Source organism: Eschrichtius robustus, chromosome 8 (assembly GCF_028021215.1).
Source record: "Eschrichtius robustus isolate mEscRob2 chromosome 8, mEscRob2.pri, whole genome shotgun sequence".
Lineage (NCBI taxonomy): Eukaryota > Metazoa > Chordata > Mammalia > Artiodactyla > Eschrichtiidae > Eschrichtius > Eschrichtius robustus.
In genome coordinates this window covers 6,555,664-6,561,663 of record NC_090831.1, presented here as the reverse complement: position 1 = coordinate 6,561,663, position 6,000 = coordinate 6,555,664, and positions in this window count along the sequence as shown.

Sequence of the window (6,000 nt, the reverse complement as noted above, 5' to 3'; positions counted from 1 at the left end):
TGAGACTGTATGATGAAAGGATTTGACTTAGAGAGGGGAGGAGGTGGGAATTGAAATAGGATGTGAAGGAGGAGGAGGTGATACGCAGGAGCAGAGATGAGGGCAGATGCAGAGGTGTGGATGCAGAGCCTCTGTGTCTGAGGGCAGCATGGCGAGCCTGCGGACGGAGAGAAAGTCCCCTGAGTGGAGCACACAGAGGAGGCAGGAGCCGGGGCAGACGTGGGGCTGAGGGGAGGAGCTCTGAATTTCATCCAAACCTCGGCGTGGGAGCAGGCTGGGTGAAGTGGATAACTAGATTTGGGTTCTGAAATGACTAAAGGGCGTATAGGTAAATCAGTTATGAGACTCTGCCTGCTATTAAAACATTGTCTTTTGCCTCCAAGCCCACCTGTCTACACCTTGCTTTTGTGACTTTTGGGGACATGTGCAAACTTTCTCCTTTGCCAGTTGGTCCTCCTAGGTTCTGCCACTGGGGGTCCTAGAAGGGGACTTGGGAAGCAGGAGGGGGCAGAAGGGACCCACTGCTGTGGCTCACAGGTGACACCCTGGTGATGACATGGCACCCAGGAAGCAGTGGTTGGTGTCGAGTTTCATCTTCTTCCAGCCTTCCCTGAAGCAGCCTCACTTGTGTCCCCCAGAAATCCCAGCCCCGCAGGGAGCCAGCCGTGTTAAAGTGGCCTCAACCACAAGGGGCCACACTGGCGAGGCTGACAGGCCATGAGTCTGACCTGGGGTCTCAGCTTTAGCTGCTGCCTGAGTCCTGGGGAGCTTTGGAAAATCCCAGTGCCCGGACCACCTGGGGCCCAGAACTGGACTCGGGTGTGAGAACCCCTGCAGCCCCAGGATCCCTCTGCAGCCCAGGCTGAGACCCTCCCTGGGGGTTGCTGGGTCAGGATCCAGGTCAGCCGCCCCTCGGGCCATGGTGAAAGGCACTGCCGGGAGTTTCCCTGGCCGTGTTCTCACACCTGTCAGAATGGCCATCATCAAAAATCTACAAACAACAAATGCTGGAGAGGGTGTGGAGAAAAGGGAACCTTCTTGCACTGTTGGTGGGAATATAAATTGATACAGCCACTGTGGAGAACAGTATAGAGGTTCCTCAAAAAACTAAAAATAGAACTAACATACGACCCAGCAATCCCACTACTGGGCATATACCCTGAGAAAACCATAATTCAAAAAGAGTCATGTACCACAATGTTCATTGCAGCTCTATTTACAATAGCCAGGACATGGAAGCAACCTAAGTGTCCATCGACAGATGAATGGATAAAGAAGATGTGGCACATATATACAATGGAATATTACTCAACCATAAAAGGAAACGAAACTGAGTTATTTGTAGTGAGGTGGATGGACCTAGAGACTGTCATACAGAGTGAAGCAAGTCAGAAAGAGAAAACCAAATACCGTATGCTAACACATATATATGGAATCTAAAAAAAAAAAAAAAGGTCTGAAGAACCTAGGGGCAGGACAGGAATAAAGACGCAGTCATAGATAATTGACTTGAGGACATGGGGAGAGGGAAGGGTAAGCTGAGATGAAGTGAGAGAGTGGCATGGACATATATACACTACCAAATGTAAAATAGATAGCTAGTGGGAAGCAGCCGCATAGCACAGGGAGATCAGCTCGGTGCTTTGTGACCACCTAGAGGGGTGGGATAGGGAGGGTGGGAGGGAGGGAGGCTCAAGAGGGAAGAGATATGGGAACATATGTATATGTATAACTGATTCACTTTGTTATATAGCAGAAACTAACACACCCTTGTAAAGCAAGTGTACTCCAACAAAGACGTTAAAAAAGAAAAAAAAAAAAGAATGATACAACAGGATCATTATATTTGAAAAAATGGTCCTGGCTGTCTTGTGGATTATCATTTGTGTGAAGATTCACGGTTTGCCAAGCATTTTCACATCCATTTTCTACGTGGTCCTTACTCCTGGTCCTCGTCCTTCCCTCCGAGGCATTGGGAAACGGAGTGAGAGTGTGGCTGATGCAGCAAAGCTCGCGGGGGTGCACCTGAACCCCGTCTTTTGATCAGAGCGCTACACCTCCGGATGCTCTTGTGTTGATCATTACTTTCTTGCACACACTTAAGTTTTTTCTTTGCATTGAAATTTTAGTTATTTAAGTGAATGGACAGAAAATGCAGATCAAATGTCTGCTGCCTCCGTGTTAAATACTAGATCGATACTTGGGTGTAAGATGTATTCTTCCTACTCAATGTCCCTGTTGTCTAGCTGAGGGAGCAGATGTATTCCCAAACGTAATTAACAATGTGAGGCTAAAACAAAGAGCATTAAGGAAGTTACTAAAGGTTTTTGAGAGTAACTGTAAGAAGTGAGGGCTTGAGGTCAGCTCTGTAAGATGGGCAGACACAGACAGGCGATGACTTGGAACACATCTGGGGAGATACAAATTCAGTAGCCACACCGTGGGATGGAGTGGAAGGGACTCTGGCCTCCCCATCCCCGTACTGCATAATCATAACAACCGTAAGTTACCCTCTACCATGCCTCGAAGCCCCAACAAGTGAAGCTACAACCTAAATAAAACCAATGTGCTATCTTTTCAACTGTTGCTTCAGAATAACTCCTCTGAGAGCAGCCCTCAGCCCTTACAATCGGATGGCTGTCCCAGAGTTCCCCCTTTTAGGAAATTTGGAACTGCTATTGAACAGGCGGGAATACTCAAAAACAGAGGCACCGAGGCTGGAATTTGAAACATGCATTTGGAAGATGGTGAGGCTGATGATGCTAGTAAACTCGGTCAAGAGACTTAAACTTTCAGAGGAACGTGGGCAGGGCTGTGCTTTAGAAGGATTAGGGTTACAGCAGGGAAAGTTTGGGGTGTGAGAGAGACTGAAATCCCTTGAAGGTGTAAAAGTTTTCTAGAAGAATCTGGGTAGTTACAATATGAGCAAGGGTGGGAAAGAAAGTACAGATCAGAGAGGCCTGTTATGGTCATGTAGGGAAGGCCCACCAGTTACCTGTGCTACCACGGCACTCAGTTTTTCTTTAAGAAACAGTCACGTTAACCGCGTTCTACAGTGGCAACAGCACGAACAGACCCATTTTTATAAGGATTTTCTTTTAGACTTTAAAGGATCATTTTGCCCGGTAATGGGATCCTTTAGAACATCTCTTAAGCAGGATGATGGTAGAAACAATTCAGTTTGCTTCAGGAGAACTGTGAATTCATTGTTCAGATTATAACTGTTTCTAAGTTTTGAGCTTCTTGCCAAGATTTAAGACCAAATCCTGCCTTTGAATTCAATGATAGACTGCTACTTGTTTTTCAAGGACCAAGACTGACAGAACCCTCAACCAAACACTATTAGTTTTTTTTTTTTTTTTAATAAACATACAGTGTGCTTTTCTTTTATTTTAAAACTGTGCATCTTCATGCACATCCTGACCTTCATCCTGATATGAAGAGAAATGTGTAGTTTCGGGGGGTGTGATGTGAGGGGAGGGGATGTAGCAGTGGAGACTGTTGGGGGGATATACCCTAGAGAGAAGCTTGAACATGCTGGCTTTTTGGCAACTAGCTGTGCTACCATCACCCAGAGAGTTTAAAAATAGAAATTCAGAGACCCTGGCTTGGTAGGTCCTGGATGGATTCTCGGAATCTGTACTCATAAAAGCTTTGTGGGCAGTTCTGGTGGGCAGACCTTCTAGAGGGGGGCTACCCAGCCACCCAGAGTCCCATGGTGACAATACCTTGCCAAAGAAGCCATCCCAAAGGCTTTTTGAGTTTGTTGGTCAAGAAACTCTCCTTTCCTATGTTTCTTTAGGTTTGTTGAAACCATTTATTAGTCTAGAATCAAACCTGGCTTTCTGCCTAGGCAAAATTCTGCTTTTTATTCATGTATTTATTCATTCAGCAAATGTTTATTTAGCGAGGTAGTTTTTTAAAGATACAATGGCAAGTCAGACACACTGATCATGTCTTTCATGGAGTTTGTATTCTAGTGGGAGAAGATAATCAGAAAGATAGAGAGAGATGAGAGAGAAAACAAATGGCCCTAAAGGAGATATATGGCTCAAGGAGAATTTATTTTCAAAGGAAACGTTCACAGAAGCATGTGTTAGTGCAGTATCCCAGCTGGGGGCAGCCCCGCTCTCACCATATGAGCCTATAGGGATGTAGGGAGAGCATGATTACTTGAATCCAGAAAGAAACAGGGTTCTGTACAGTTGGCCATTTTCAAAAGAACAGGGCCCTTAGGTAGAGGGACACAGCCAGATACAAACTGGGAGGCATATTCTCGGTGCATACATCTGACAAAGGATATGTATCTAGAATATATGAAGAATTCATACAAATAAATAAGAGGAAGACAAATAACCTAATAAAAATGGGCAAAATGTGTAGCTAATAAATACATGAAAAGATGCTCAACATCATTACTCACCATATAAATGCAAATTAAAATCACTATTTGCCAACTAGAATGGCTAAAATTAAAAGAAAAATCTGACAATGACAACTGATAGTGAGGATGGGGAGCAAAGGGAACCTCCCACTGGGCTGCTGGGAACGCAAAAATGGCACAACTACTTTGGAAAGTAGTTTGTCAGCTTCTTATAAAGTTAAACATATATTTACCAAAAGACTCAGCAAAAGTATTTACCACCCACACCCCCAAAACGAAAACTATGCCCACATAAAGACTTAACTTGAATGTTCATGGTAACTTTATTTATAATAGCCCCAAACTGAACACAACCCAAATGTCCACCAATAGGTGGGTAAATAAATAAATACCAGCAATAAAAATGAAAAAAAAACCCTATCAATACATGCAATTCCACGGATGAATTTCAAAAATAGTTTGCTGAGTAAAAGAAGTCAGACATAAGAAAAGCCTTTGGTCCACAGGACAGGATCAAGCCTTGAAGGGAGATTACGTGGACAGAGAAGAGAGTGAGCCCGATATTAGGTCCAGAGTCTAGAGTCCCCCAGTGCTTTCAAACCAAGGAGAAAAGGATCCAAAAAAGGAGGCTGAGAGGGAGCAGCCAGAGGGCTAGGAGGAGACCAGGAGGGAGGGCGTTGTGAGGAGGAGGCAATGTCATCTGTCTGCACTGCTGCTGAGCCAGCAGGGAAACGGGACAGTACCAAGTGGGGTGCACTGGTGACCTGGCAAGAGCTGCTGCCCTGGGGACCAGGGCAGAGGAGGAAGTGGAAAACGCCATTTCTCTCGGATGCGAGCAAGGCATTTGCTTTGAAGTACTGCAGAAAATGGAGCAGACGGTGATACGGAATCAAGGGCGGTGAACTTCTTTGTTATTTGCTATGTTTTGTTTGTTTGTTCATTCTAGGATTGGAGGATACCATTCTGTAGATTGGGATGAGGTGGTAAAGAGAGAGAGAAAAAGAAGGAGAGAGAACAATTGCAGAAGAAAATGGAATGAATTGCAACAATTTGAGGTTATTGAAAAATACTTATTTTTCCCTTTGATTTATTGATTGCCAACCATTTACTTGTAAATAAAAGTTATCGCACCAGGAATCCCTTCATCGCTCATCTACCAGGAAACTGGAATCCCAGGTCCTCCTGGGGTATTCATTCTATAAACACCACTTTGATTTTACTTGTTGGGACAGTCATAGTTTATATTCTGGCATACTCATTCTGGTATATATGGTATATACATATATTACATATATGACTATTATATGAGGATCAGACACCAAATAACACATCCTCACAAAATTAAAATTAAAATGTCCTCAACTGGAAAGACCATGACATTCTAGGTCACTACAATGTCTTATTATTCTATAAGAGACTGAATATTGCATGAGGAAACATCAAACTGTCATCAAACTATTTACTTGAGAACAGGTAAGAGAGCAAGAGAGTCAGAAAATTAATTAAATGTGAGGGCTCTTATAGAAGTAACAAGGAACAGAGAAGAATATTACCAGAGAAGTAAGCAGAGAATGCCTTTCTCAAGGCAATGGGGAGATAACCACACAAAGATAAGA